Below are 15,904 nucleotides of genomic sequence, written 5' to 3' on the forward strand. Positions count from 1 at the left end.
AGTGGATGCCACAATGTTGTCTTCTTGTTGGAGCTGCGGGCATTCATCAGTGTAATGGCTATAATCAGCACAGATTCCACGAATTCTTTGTGGGACTAGTTGTTGGTTTTGCTGTGGTAGAGGTTGAGCTTGCTGAGCTTGTTGATTCAACTGTATTTGCTTCAGCAAGTTGGTCATTTCACAGATGCTTTGAGTTAGAGCAGCAGTCTCTCTGCTAGAAGATACTTCTGCAACAGCTTTTGAACGACCTTGCTTTTGTCTGTGGTTCCTAGTGGATTCAGCTAAATCACTGATCAATTTCCAAGCTTCATCAGTGGTCTTGTACTTCTTCATAGACCCATTGCTGGCACTTTCCAGTATGGTCTTATCTTGGGGCCTCATACCCTGTGTAACATAGCTGAGTAGCACGATCTTGTCAATCATGTGGTGGGGGCATGCTTCCAGAAGATTATTGAAGCGCTCCCAGTATTCAAAGAGAGTCTCATTGTCATCCTGAACAATTGTGGAGATATCTTTCCTTAGCTTATCAGTAACTTCAGATGGAAAGAATTTCTCCAGAAACTCCTTTCTGAGTGTATCCCAGTTGGATACATTTGCTAGAGGTTGAGTGTAGTACCACTTTCTTGCTTTTCCCTCAAGAGAAAACGGAAAAGCTTTCAGCAAAATTGAAGTTTCATCAATGCCATCACGCCTGACAGTAGAACAGGCTGCCTGGAAATCTCTCAAGTGCTTGATCGGCTCTTGAGCAGGTAGGCCATGAAACTTGGGCATCAAATTTAGCAGTGCGGGCTTTATTTCAAAATCTGTAACTACCGCCAGATGATGCGCTTGAAACGGTTGCATTGTAAAATTAGGGGCTCCTTCCTCTTGGATGGTAACTCTCCTAGCTGCCATGTTTTCTGCGCGTAAAACAACCGAATCAGTAGAATGGGGGCTGGTTTCTTCCTCAGATTCACTTTCAGATCCACCCTCAGAGCGGGCTAATCGACGCTGTTCTCGCCTTATTCGTGAAATTGTCCTTTCAATTTCAAGATCGAATATTAGCAAGCGCGGATTAGGAAGTGAACGCGTCATTTGACGGAAGAAACATGCAGCTCATAGTAGCAAAATAAAATAAAATGCAAATAAATAAATTCTAATTAATAAAATTAGCACTCTATTGCAACTCCCCGGCAACGGCGCCAAAAATTGATGAGACGTAGAAGCTGGTGAATTAAAAATTATTAAATGGTTACGTTGCAAGTATAGTTCTTAACTCACCGAAAATCTGCCTATCAATTTAGAAATATGTCACAGAGAATTAAATTAAAAATTACTGGGAGTTTTAAGTCCCAGGTCGTCTTCTAACGAGTTGCAGAAAAGTGTGCTACCTTATTAATCAGATGTTCCAAGAAGTTGAGCTAAGTAAATTGGAATGTAAATTGAGGAAATTTAAATAATATGAATAAAAGCCTTGACTGGGAGTTGATTGGTTGGAATTTCTACTATTGATGGAGTGATTGTAAGATTAATTTATAATTAATGGTTGTTCTGTTTGGTTATCCCTTACTAGGTAAGGGAAAGTCAAACAAGTTAGAATGCCAGATTTGTTCACAAGTTGCAACCCACTTAGTTCAAAGGGATTGGCGTTGGTGACAGGATAGCAATCCAACATTTAACCCAATTACAAATTTTTCTTCAATCCTTCCAACTCAAGAATTCCTTTTAATCAACTCCCCATCAAATAAGGAAACTACTCACGCATTGTAAATAAAGAATCCATAGCATATGAAAGGGAATCAAAAGAAAATATGATTATTGGAATTGAAATTAAATTAAAAAGAAATAATCCTTGCATTAAATAATCATAAAAGTATTCAAATAACAAAATTGAACAAAACAAGAAACATGGAAGAATAAAACCAAGTTGAGAGAACGAACTAGAATGACGAAGTCTTGATGAGGGAATAACTCTTCTCAATGTTCCAATGCTAAGACCAATTGAAAATTAAAATTCTAAAACCTAGAGAGAAAAACCTAAGAGAGTAAAACTAGATCTCCAACTGTCTCTGAATGAATGTGTTATTTATTTCTGCATGTTCTCTGACTCTAGTCTGCTGTTCCGGGCCGAAAACTGGGTCGAAATAGGGCCCAAAATCGCCCCCAACGAATTCTGCAGATCGCACATGTCACGCTATCGCGTCATCCATGCGGACGCGTCATTCGTGCTTTTCCTCGCCACGCGTTCGCGTCGTCCACGCTACTACGTCGCCAGAACTTTTCCAATTCGCGCGGTCGCGTGAGCCATGCGGCCGCGTCACTGCGATTTGCTCTCCTTCACGCGGTCGCGTGCGCCATGCGACCGCGTCACTTCTCGCTGGTTATCTCCTCAAATTCTTGTGTTTCTTCCATTTTTGCTAGCTTCCTTTCCAATCTCCAACTCATTCATGCCCTATAAAGTTTGAAACACTTAACACACAGATCACGGCATCGAATGGAATAAAGGAGAATTAAAAATAAATAATTAAAGTCTCTAGGAAGCAGTTTTCAAACATGTAATAAATTCAGGAAGGAAATCTAAATGCATGCTAATTTAATGAATAAGTGGGTAAGGATCATGATAAAACCACACAATTAAACACAATATAAACCATAAAATAGTGGTTTATCAAGCACCCACGCGTACGCGTGGCTGACGCTTGCGCGTCGTTTTGCTAATTTTCAATCCGCGCGTTCGCGCGTATGACGCTTGCGCGTCGATGAGTTTTAAGGCCATCCACGCGTGCGCGTGGAGTGCGCGTATGCGTGGCCCTGTTTTCATCCCAAAGTTGATTTTTGAGTTTTAAAAGCCAAATTTCATACTTCTAAGCCTCTGATCTCACCACTTATGTCTTGAATCATTATGATATGCCTAGCATGAGAAAAAGGGCTAGTGAATGTGGTAACTTGCGAGTGAAGCAAGGGGAAAAATGAATGATCATTGAGGATCAAAGATGATTATGTGAGATGCGGAGGATGGCGGTGGAAGTGCTTGTTGTGCCATGGGCCAAAGGGCCGTAATTGTTAATGAATTGGCTGGTTATGGATTTAACCGTAAGCCGGATGGATAGATTATTGCCGTGTTACAGCAGAGCCATGATTATGACTAAGTATAAATGCATATATGATGTTGAATGAATTGTGAATGTTTGCACTTCCACCATCGGAGATGAGGGTTTCCCTGGGAAGAAGCAGTGGCTAGCCACCACGTGCTCCAGGTTTAGACTCTATGTCGTAAGTGTGGCCGGGCACTGTGAAAGGCCCGGATGAGCTCGCCCCCGTAAATATTCACCAGTGAGGGTGATGGATATGGATCATGATTATGATCAAGTTTATGATGAGTATAACTCGAGTTGGGGATGCGCGACAGAGGGACAGTCCAATGGTTAGCTACCAGGACTTGTCGGGTTGGCTTTATAACCGACAGATGATATCATCAGCCACTAGGAACAGGTATTCATCATAAGCATACTACGTGAATTATTTGAGATTGCCTATTTGACTGCATATTACTTGCTAATTGTCTAAATGCCTTATCTATTCCTATTTGTAAATCTCTTGTCTGATATAACTGTGTTTGCTATATTATACTCTTGCTGGTGGTTGGGAGGTCTGAAGGAATTGGAAAGGGAAGTACTAGTTAGACTGAATCAGTTGCCACTTATGGTTTAGTTTGTTTATAAGCTTTGATATTATCTGGAGGAAGTTCTAGGATTGCCTTCGGCTTTCCTCTATTATTATGTATTATATATGTGGAAGCTGTTACCGTGCTGGGGACCTCTGGTTCTCACCCATGCGGATTTTGTGGTTTTCAGATGCAGGACGCGAGGCTTCTCGTTAAGACATGCTGGAGACTTCTGGATTAGCGAAGATCCTTCGTTCTCGGGACTCTGTTTTGGTTTATATGTTTTGCTTAGATACTTTTATCTCCACTAAATAATACAAACTGTGATGACTCCTTCTAGAGAGGATTTTTGAGAATAGGGTTCTGTATTTGTGTCCCTTTGGGTTTTTCTTATTTTATTATATGTATATATTGCTATGCTTAGACCAATTATCTTCGCAGCCGGATTTTGAGTCTTGATATTCCCGTTTTTGATACTCTTTGTATATATATGATCTCGCGTTGATTTATCCTTTGCTCGTTACGTTATCGATCGGAGTGTTGCGCTTTCGAGTTACGATTTTTGTTTACCCCTTTTTCTACAGAGGCTCCTGGTTATAATCAATCATTCATACTACTATACGTACTAAAATTTTTGTTTTAGAGGTCGTAATACATTGCCATCTCTGAATTATGACTTAAGCATAAGTCTCTGTATGGTAGGGTGTTACACCAAACCCTACTTCTGTACGAAATCAACACAACGGAAGCTCTGGAGAAGTTTTCTGACCGGGCTACTGAAGAAAAAAACGTCAGAATTCGTCTGTGCCTCCTAAAATTCCAATTGGCTGAACTCAAGGAGAATGGGAGCTATGTCACCGTCAATTTCTGTTGAACAAAAGTAACATTAATATGTAGAGGAAGAGAATACAAACACTTTTATGGGATTAGATTTTTTATTAAAGTTATGGATAGCAAAAAATCGAAGCCGAAAGTTCTTGGTGGGGTCACGGTTTCTTTCCCCTCTCTCGGCCTTTCTTTCTTTTTCTTTCTTTATAGTTTCGGTTAAAATGAAATCAAGTTAATTAAAGGATAGATAACAATAAATATTGATTTGTGGTGGTAAGGATTAATAGATGTATGGATATATGTATATGTATTATGCTTACAAGACACGTTTTTCTTTTCTTTCCTTTTGGCCTGAATGGCTTCGGCCACTTCCATCCATATTTCTTTCCTTTTTTTTTCTTTTAAACTTTAATAATAATAATAATAATAATAATAATAATAATAATAATAATAATTTTATTTTATCAAATTATTTTTTAATAAATAATTCAAATTTAATAGAATAAATAATAATTAAATTAAATTTCAATAATCATTAAATTTTATTTAATTATTTTTGTTAAAAATAATTTTTTTAAAAATTACATTTCAATATAGTATATTAACTCATAAATAGTTAATTATTTAATTTAAAAAATATAGAGTGTTACAGTAATTATTAGTATTTTTAAAGTTTAATGTAATTTAGTAAGACTGGTATGGGTGTAATGAATATTGTATACAACTTAAGGAATGGAAGTGTATGTAAGGGGCCAAACGCAAAACAACGTAGTTTTTAGGTTGAGGAGCTTATTTGTCCAATTTTCGAAAGTACCCATCTATTCATCAGTCCACGTGTCAACCTGTGACGCCAGGTGATCAGAACGGGAGCTACGTCAGACTTTTTTATCGGGTCTGACGGAGGCATTTGGACGGAGGGACTCATCCGTCCAAGTTTTGTGAAGGTCATAGATTTAAAAGTATTTTCAAATGGTCAGTAACAAAAATATCCGCGAAGCAAAAAGTCATAAACTTATTTGTCATTTTCTTTAAATTTTATCTATACATATAGAAAGACAGGTGTCAAGTAGAGAAAAGAGAACTAAAAAATCTACAAAAATAGAAGTAACAAACCCTGAAGAGTTAGACCCACAAAAACTGAAAAAATTTGTAAATTATAATAAACTAATTATTAACCATGTATCGGTCACATTTCGAAAATCATAAAAACTATTTCCTAATGAATTAATTATAAAAACTATTTCCTAATGAGATTTATTTGCAATCATATTTTAAATCCTGATCCAAATTACATACTTATAATTGTGAAAATAATTCACATCTATCAGAAAAACATCATAAAACTACACATAAATATGATAGTTTATTTTCAATCTGAAATTGTTAAATTTTTAAACTTCTCATTATACCTGAGAAACCAACCCTTTACATGAAACTAAACTCAACTAAATTTAATCTAAACAAAATTATTCGAAAAGCAAAAAGTCTCAACTGCAACTAAAATCTAAATCATTAGGTATTCGATAATAATAATAATAATAATAATAATAATAATAATAATAATAATAATAATAATAATAATAATAATAATAATAATAATAATAAAATTAGATAGATAGATAAATAAATAGATAGAAGTACAAAATAATTTATTATTTTAACTAATTTTTAAATAATTTTTATTCAATTTATGTTTGAGAATTAACTAATCATCAAAATGTATATGTAATTTATTAGTAAATATTAAAATTGAGTAGAAAAATTAAAAAAATAAAAACTTTAACTAAATAAATTCATTAATTAAATAGTATGACAATGTTCTATTTTCTATTAAGTTAATTTAATATATGTAAGTTTACTAATATGTATTTTATGGACATATTTTAATAATATTATAAAAAATATTTTATTAAAAGTAATTAAAAAAGATAATTTTTTTTATATTTTTAATATATTAAATATATCAAAATTTTAAAAGTTTATTATTATACTTTTAAAATGTGTCTTTAAAATACAAAATAACTAAATCTATTTAATAAAATTATTTTTATTTTGATACGATGGCAAATACTATTTTAAAATGGGAGTATATATATATATATATATATATATATATATATATTTTTTTTTTTTTTTTTTTTTTGTGTGTATATTTTGAAGATGTTAGTTGCCACCCACAAGTTTGTCGGTGCATAGCAAAATTGAATATTATTTTTAATAAAAATACTTCTTGGAACCAACATTTTTAGTAAAAAACTAAAAGTAGGTAATGGTTCAAATACAAGACAAATATAAGTAAAAAATATTAATCATTTAATATTTATTCTGTCTAATTTGGATATATTTTCATTCAATTGATGATTTTCGTTACTTTCGGGATAAGTTAATCTTGTAAAACACTACTTAGCATTCAGAGGGGATAAAATAATCCGATGAAGCTAATTAAATAAGGTGCTAAATCATCCTAAGACGTATATGACAAATCAAACCATTGAAGTATTACTATTTTCACTATCCTACTTATCACGCACGTAGTTACACCATTTACTGCAAGCCCCAAAGAAAATGACAAGTTACTAGCTGCTCAATAAATTCTTTTCATTTTTACAAAGTCCATATATATATTGACTAAGTCACAAATCTAATATAGTAGCCAACCGACATTTAATTTGGGATAATATATGAGAGATGATACAGCTCTCTTTTTTTGTCCTGAGACAAGGGCAAATGACTTCCTACCAATTTTTTGCACGATAATCAAATTTTTTAATGAACTTAATTAAGTTTTTTTTTAAATAAAGGAAATAAATATTTTATTTATTAAAATAGACATTCTATAATATTTTTATCAAAATGCATCATATGTCTTATTTCATTTACAGTGTAAACGAAATACATGTAGTATTAATTCATTTATACGATAAACAAAATACGTGAATAATTATGACGTGTATAGTGTAAACGAGATACTTAACGACAAATTTTCAGCATTTATAAAAGGATGTGTAATTCTTTTTTCATTAAACATTTCACTACTTCTCTACCTTTTTCTTCCAAAAAAGAAACTAAAATGTCCAGTAGTACTGGAGATTTTGGTTGTAAGTGTGTATTCCAACTGCTGCATGAAAAACAGTGATAATTGGATGATATTTGAGTGTGAGAATTCTAGTCTATTACGTACCCGGCGAGTAAGTTCTTTGTCCGAGCTGAAGAGTCTGATATTGAGTAGCGTCGGTGGTAGCGAGAGAAAAGAGATCGGAAGGGTAGGGTATAGGATGCTAGCACCGATGAAAAGCGGAATTTTTCAGTTTTGTCTATTTTGATCCATGGCGACGAGCATGTGTGCCTGATGTTTGACATCCATGGGAGAATCATGGCAGAACAGGTGATGGAGCTTTTTTGCGAAAGTTGGTGATGTCGACAGTGGTGGATCTGGGTGGCGGACTTTGTGCAAGATGACCCATCTCTTGCACCTCCACCGATTCATGTGGCTAGTCCAGTGGAAGACATGGACGTTGACAGTGAGGAATCAGACAAGAAGTATGTTGCGGATGCAACGAGAATGGTTCTTCTGAAGATGATGACAAGGAGGAGTTTGTATCGGAGACCCCGATCGAACCATCACGTCAGTATCTTCTGTCTGCCCTGCACCCAATTTCGGTCCTATCATCCGTCCCCAGTCACTATCATACATTGGATCTGGACGCGATACAAGAGAAAAATTCATTTTTCAACACGGGTGAAGACAATTACAACTTAGACGGTGGTATGGAGTTTCGGGATGGCCACAGATTCAAAAGCAGAGATGCAGTGCTGCAAGGTGTCAAGAATTACAGCATTCGCAGAAGTGCTGGATACCGAATTTTGGAGTCAAATTGATTGAAGTACCATATGCATTGCTGGTAGTCTAAACACAACTGAATGGATATACGGTATCCCTCTTGAAACCGAGCCCTCAACTAGTCGTACCACTCCTGAAGCTTGGTAGGCCACCAGACATCCTCGCCCGGTCCTGTTGTCGTCTGAAACTTGTTGATGTTGACCGAGCCCCCTGGCACTGGCTGCTCGCCATTGAACTGGCGCTTCACCCGGTCGGCATGATAGAATTCAACTATGTTGAAGCAGACGAGAGGGACAACAGACATTCAGGTCCTCCACTCCACCTCTTCCTTCAGCCATAGTAGGCAGATATCCTACACTAGTGCAGGGTCGTCGTACGGCATCCACATGAACTACAAATGAAGGAAGTGAAATAATGATTAGTGATAGGTGCAAAAAAATTTTCAGTAATCCATACAAGTTTAACAAAATAAAAGTGTAACTCACTGACCTCATTCCACAGTAACTGATCCAACTCCTGATGCCATTGCAGAACTCTTTGCTCGAGCTGGTCTCTGCTCTGCTATGTCATGCCGATCAATCTATGGACAGATGCAAGAATAAACACAATTACTTAGTTGCAAACGTTATTAAATTGCAAAAATGAAGAAATTAAAACCAAACGGGACAGTTACCTCGCACCCATCTAGTACATATAAACCTATCGCTCAGGTGGACATTACTTAGGAAATCTCTGGTAGATCCAAGATACCAACAGAGGATGCATCTTGTAATGTCTGTGGTGGAGTGATGTGCTACAGAGCATAGGGAATGGTATGTCCGTGCTAGCACCACAGAACTCCAGGACAAATAACGACACCTCTGAAAGTCCTCTAACCGTGGGAGCCACCGGAGATGGACCGTATTGTTGGACTTATCAGTCATCAGGTAAACCTCGATCATCAATAGTATGTATCACCTCGCGTATTGTCAAAGGGTGGAAGGATCATCAGTATCGGGCATCTGTCGGACATGCTCCCGAAGCCATGTCAGCTTCAGGGAGAAAGACTCCCTCCTCTGCGCTCCCTGCTGCTGCACTACAGGCGGCCTTGCATCGAGTAGCTGCTCAACCAACTCCCAAACTTCTTCCTTGTACCATGTATGGAAGTCACGAAAGCACCCACCAATGGGCTCTCGTTAGCTCGCAGCCTAAGGTGGTACGCGACTTCTTAGACGGTGATGGTGCACTCACCCCACGGCAGATGGAAGGTGTCGATCTTTGGACGCCAACGCTCCACAAATGTTGTGATCAGGGAGTTGTCAAATACGAAATTCCTGAGTGGCACGGCATCACCGAATCCAGCCTCCCTCGGGTAGGGAGTTTTCGAAGAGGTGCTTTTGCTTTTTAAAAGCTCAAGCTCCTCATTTTGTATTTGGTAAATAAAAAAGATCATGTGCTTGTGCTTGCAGCTTTTAAAAGATCGGGGTACTTTTGAAAGCACTTAAGATAGAGCTTTTCAAAGTTGGCTTGTGCTTTTCAAAATTTAAAAGTCTAATATAACCTCATATGTTAACTAATTTTCAAATTTAATGCTTGCATTTATGTCTATTATAGTATTTTAAAATTTTAAAAGCTATTTTACCAAATGCAATTGTTATTGCTTGTGATTATTAAAAGTAATTTTTAATTTGATTTACCAAACATAAATGTTACAACTTTTAAAAAGCCATCTTTTAAAAATTAGCTTTTATAAGCTACTTTTAAAAAGTAAAAGCTTTACAAAACTAAGCCTAACTCTCCTGAGAAGGAGTAGACGAAGCCTCTGATAAACAATAAAAAACCCGAATCAGGAATGTATAAACATATAAAGCTATAAAATTTCAAAGTAAATAATCCTACCAACAAACATTTACATAACAAATCAATTTAAATTATAAGCAAACTAATTTAAGAAATAACCACATATACATTTTAAATTTATTTAAATAAAAATATTTACTTAAGTAATGAATAACTAAATTAATAAGCGTCTGTATAATTTAATTTGAATAAAAATATCTAAATAAAAAATCGTAACCAAATTAATAAACCTGTATACAATTTAATGTAAATAAAATTAATTAGTTAAATAATTAATAACAACATTTATTTTTCATCTCATTTATAAGCTAGATTATGTAAAAAATTTTACTTAAATAACTAACAATAAATGCATCATCAACTTAATAACTTAATTTAAGTCTTAACAAATATAAATTGAAAAATCAAATACTTAAACATTAACTAAATAGAAAGATTCACATCTTCTTACCTAATTAAATTTACCAGATTTTTTTAATAACCCTATTTTAATAACTAAAGTCATAAAAATATGCTTCATAACCTACATTACATGAAAACAATTCTAAATAAATATTTAACTACTAAATTCATGTCAAAGTATACCTAATATCATACCATATCATTTAAACCATTACAAACAATATATTTATATGCCTAACATCTACTGCATACTACTTTTATAAAAGTATCTTAACTATGACAATACATTTCTATTTTAACATAAACATAAAACAAAGAACAACACTAACCTCAAAGTCGGCTGCCTCCGCAATGTGCCACGTTGCATTTAGTCGGTTGATGTCCGCATCGTGATTATCGACGTGCGCCATAATCTTGAAGTAAGTCGTAAATTTAATTACAGAAGGGTAAAAGAGGGAGAAAAGTTAAGGAAATGGATGGTTTAAGGTACAAACAGGCGCTGTGGACGAAATGTATATATATAAACGTCATCCAATCTTATTTCGTTTACAGTGTAAACGAATTAATACTACACGTATTTCGTTTACACTGCAAACGAAATAAGAGCGTTACATATCACGTGTACAAACGTGATACAACTACGTCGTTTTTTTTTGTCTTATTTCATTTACAGTGTAAACGAAATACGTGTAGTATTAATTCTTTTACACTATAAACGAAATAAGACATTGGATGCATTTTGGTAAAAATGCTACAAATGATCTATTTCCGTAAATAAAATATTTATTTCATTTATTAAAAAAATTCATTTAACTATAAATAACTTATTAATCTATAAATAAAGAACACGTAAATTTGGGCTAATTTTTAGTATTGGAAAAAAAATTGTATATAATCCAGTATCATGATTAGTTGGTGTGTTTTTTTTATATGAATTTTATTTATATATTTAAAAAAAATCGGACTTTTAAATTTGAGCGTCAAATTTTTATAGTGCACAAATTAAAAAGTTCGATTTGTAGTGAAATATAATTTTTTTCGATGTAAAATAAATCGAAGAATCCAATTTGCATATTTTAAAAATTCTTTAAACTAAAAATTAAATTTAATCCTCAAATTTATATATTTAAAAAATTTTAAAATAAAAAAATAAATCTAATCTTCAAATTTGTGTTATCTATATAAAAAAAAACACTAAATTTTTATATTATTAAGAACTACAACACAAAAAATAAAAAACAGTAAATTTTTTGCCAAATTCAAACCATTAGCAAAAGTTTATGTCTTACTCGTTTATAAAGATAGAGACTTAGCTTATTTATAATTAAATTTAGTAAAAAATTCAATTGTCTTTGTTATAAAATATGATACTCTTCTCTCCTCTTTTATTTTTATTTATTTACATTTTTTTCACGTTGAGTCAGTCCTTTTCCTTTTCCTTTTCCTTTTTTATGGACAAAATAATTTAAATCAGTCTTAAAAACCCAGCTTGACCAATGGTTCGGTTGTTGATGAACCTATGCAATCTAAGTCTTTCTTTTCCGTCCAAGAAAAAGAAAATGCAAGTATTTCTTTTTATAAGTGAGAAATTCTTCTCAACAAAAAAATAAAGGGTGAGAAATTCTTTATTAAGAATCTTAAAACAGTCCCAACGTTCAAAAGAGAATATATGAAAACTTGCATATGAACAAACACAAGAAATCCTTCTTCACATGTGCACTTTGACCTTGACTTGTTAAAAGTTATAGCCACAAAATATCAAATTATCAAGCAAGCTGATTCAAAGAAAATAAGAAATCGTCACATTCACATTGGCCTCTCAGGTACGGGCATTTGGAAATTTTGCATGGCGTGGGATTTTTTGGTAGATAAATTATAAATAATGAAAAAGTTCTATGTTGAATTCAAAAGAAGAGGTCTTATACGAACTAAATATTAAAGAGAGCCGGATAAAAGTAATATATATTACCACACTTTTACTTTCTCACAAAAAGAAATGTTTATCAAATACTTCATCTATTTTTATTATATTGCGTAAATTACACTTGGGGTTGGTTTGGGTTAGTTGAGTTTTTTTTAGTGTGGAATTTTTTTTTAAATAAAGTACTTTTATTTTATAAAAATAAAATATTTATTTTTTTTAAAAGCCAATAATATCTTATTTTAAAAAAATAGAAGCAAAATAAATTTTTAATATTTGAAACTTTCTTTTAAAAGGTTTATCCAAATGCGAAACAATATTTGATCCTAATCTCACTTGAAATTAAGCGATATTACACAGATGTTTTTTTTATTTGGAAAAATATACTAAATTTTTTTCTAATATTTAAGTTAATAAAATTTAATAATACTAATATTTTATAAATAGGTGATTACTAGCATACTCATAATAAATCAGGAGTAAATCACCTCTTTTAAGGTGTTATGTTTTGAATAATCTTTTTAAAAAAATAAAAAAAATTACAAATTTAATTTTATACTTAAAATTAATATTTATGAATTTTATTTTTTAATAGTTTTATACAATATTTAATGTAACTCCTCATAGCAATAGTTTTTATGAAATAAATTCCTATAAATTTCAAACCTTGAATTTAACCATATTTTTCACTAAATTTAGTGCTTGAAATTTCTTACGTGGGTAACCTGTACTTAACAGATTGGGCTTGCAAGGTTGGCCCAACATCCAGAGGCGGTGGACTTCGACTTGATTTGCGTCTGGGAGCCGCCGTCCGACTTGAGTGTATGAAGGAATGGGGGGTGGTACCTGCAAAGACACTCTGATGCCTAAGTCAGCAAAGGGGTAAGCAGGTTTAGAGAGTATTGGAATTTAGAGATACCTGAGGGGTGTCAGAGTATTTATAATGGTGAACCAATAACCACCGTTAGAGTAGTTCCACCTTTTAAGGAGGATAACCGTCCATTTATCTTAGGGAAGTTGAGATATGGCTCCTGGAAGTGGGTTGAGAGATTTTAGGGGAAGTTACTTATTTGAATAAGAATTATCTACTAGCTGTCCTTCGAACCCGACTTCTTTGAGGTGGAGTCTGTGTTGATTCCTACCTCCTCTGAGGAGGTCGGTCGGAAGCGAAGGCCAATCTTTGGATTGGGTCTTTTGGTGTGCTTGGACCTGGGCCCGAGTGTTGGACCAGGTTATGAACATTGCCCCTACTTGAGTCCGATCTCTTTTAATTATGAGTTGGATTCGAGTATTTGAACTTGGGCTTGTAGCCGACGTGATGCAGAAACCGACGTGATTTTGGAAACCGACGTGATTCAAATTTCTCAACAGTCACGTCTAATCAAACGTCGCGTCTGTTATGGGTTTTGTATTTACATGTGGGGGCAGTTACATTGGTAACGATGCATTTCTTTAATGATCGCGTTGAGTTACCCTTATGCCCTTGGCGTGTTTATAAATACTTTTCCTTCTCGTTTCTTCGTCTTCTTTCGTTTTCTGAAATCTCTTACCCAGAATCCTTATTTTCTCAAAGAGAAAGCTTTTTAGCCTTCTTTCTTGTTGTGACAGCTGTTGCCTCTGCTTCTCTTCGCGCTCATTAACAAAGGTTAGTCTCTATCCTTCTCCTTTTATCATTTACGTTTGATGCCTTTTGCATGTTTAGAGGAGGTTTTGCGTGCTGTTAGTGAGTACGTTGGTCTAGCCATTTTTGTTTTCATGCCCTTGAGAGGGGCTTTTTCGTCTTTTAGAGGTTCTGTGTATGATCCTTTTCCATTTTTCTTTGTAGGTCTTTGTCGCTTTTTCTCCTATTTCTTTTTTCTGGAAAAGATGACTTCTCACATTTCTGAGTGGGTTGACGTTACTGTTCTTGGGGAGGAACCCCTAGTAGACAGACTACATCACCGACCTCCACACCCACCATATGATCTGTGGCTCTGATGATGATGAGCCTAAGTATGAGTTGATTGCCCTGGGTCCTAAAGACCGGGTTTGTTTTGGGAAGGCTACCGATGATGACCCTCATTTCTTTTTTATGTATGAGAATCTCTTTACCCGTCTGGGGGTTTTTCTACCTTTTTCTGACTTTGAGATAGAGGTTCTGAACCATTGGCGAGTTGCTCCCACCTAACTTCACCCCAACTCTTGGGGCTTCATGAAAATTTATCAACTTGTTAGCCGAGAACTAGATTTCCCGACAACTTTAAAGATTTTCTTTTATCTTTTTCATTTGACCAAGCCCTTTAGTGGGCAGAATAATAAGCAGCAGTGGATCTCTTTTCGAGCCATTCAAGGTCGGAAAGTCTTCTCCATTTTTAACGATTCCTTCCATGACTTCAAAAACTTTTTCTTTAAAGTTCAAGCGGTAGAGGGCCACCATCCCTTTTTTCTTGATGAGAACTCCAACCTCCGATTTCCTCTCTATTGGTTAGAGGCCTCTCCTATCAAAAAATATGGTTTGGAGGATTTGGATGAAGTAGAAGAGGCTGTTGTAGGATTTTTCCGAGATGCTTAGGGGAGGGCCCCTAATTTGGATACAAAGAAGTTTCTATTGGGCTTTCCGATTTTTGTACGGACCCAACTAGGTAGTCTTTCTTTTGTTGTAGATTAGCTTCCGACTTGTAGCCTTCCGACTTGTAGTCTAACTCTTTTGTTTTATTCTTTTCAGAGATGGTGAAGAAAGGTTCCAACGCCTCCTACCAGAAGGTTCAGGATGCCAAGAGAAGGTCGTGGGCACGGGTTGATGCCGCGAGGGCTGCCGTCACTCTTCCTCCTCCTCCTCCTCCTCCTCCTCCTCGTGATCTGGGGACCTCCTCTCGTTTTATTATGGTAACTTCTGCTTCTGCCTCTTCTCTTCCTCCTCCCAATCTTCAGGCCCGAGCTTTTCCTGAACCTGAGAAGAAGAAGCATAAGACCTCGGGGTCTGGCTCTTCTTCTAGGGATTTTGATGGTCCCCAATTCGTTCGGAATCACATCTTTCCCCATACTCAAATTAATATGGATGATGCTTCCGTTCAAAACCATCTTAATATCCTGGTTCAGAGGAGTGTTCGGACTGCTGGGGTATGTACAAAACTTCTTGATATTTTAGACCAAACTCCCCTCAGCTCTTTGGGTTCCACCGAAAAGGTTGAGGAGTTGGAGGGGAGGATTGGTCTCTATCAAGAGGAAGAGAAGAGGCTCCAGGAGGAAGTTACCTGGTTGAAGGAGGAGAGGTCCCGACTTCAGGAGAGGGAGAAGAAGTTGATGGCCCAGTGTGCCATGGCAGAGGGCCTTAAGGAGAAGGCGGAGCAGAATTATGTAAGGGTCTTTTCCGAGAACATTGATCTCCAGCGGGAGCTGGAGAGAGGTCGGGAGGCTTATCAAGATTTGGAGGACTCCGTAACGGAGAGCT

At 35.3% G+C, this 15,904-nt stretch overlaps 1 non-coding gene across 1 annotated transcript; it reads left to right on the plus strand.

The window, feature by feature from the left end:
* The first annotated feature begins 417 nt into the window (after positions 1 to 417).
* On the plus strand, positions 418 to 525 carry LOC148544465 (small nucleolar RNA R71). The gene has a single exon (XR_015901641.1). It is a non-coding gene; the product is annotated as a small nucleolar RNA R71 (small nucleolar RNA).
* The last annotated feature ends 15,379 nt before the right edge of the window (positions 526 to 15,904 follow it).

Source organism: Arachis ipaensis, chromosome B9, assembly GCF_059453495.1.
Source record: "Arachis ipaensis isolate K30076 ecotype BB chromosome B9, ASM5945349v1, whole genome shotgun sequence".
In the NCBI taxonomy this organism is placed as follows: domain Eukaryota; kingdom Viridiplantae; phylum Streptophyta; class Magnoliopsida; order Fabales; family Fabaceae; genus Arachis; species Arachis ipaensis.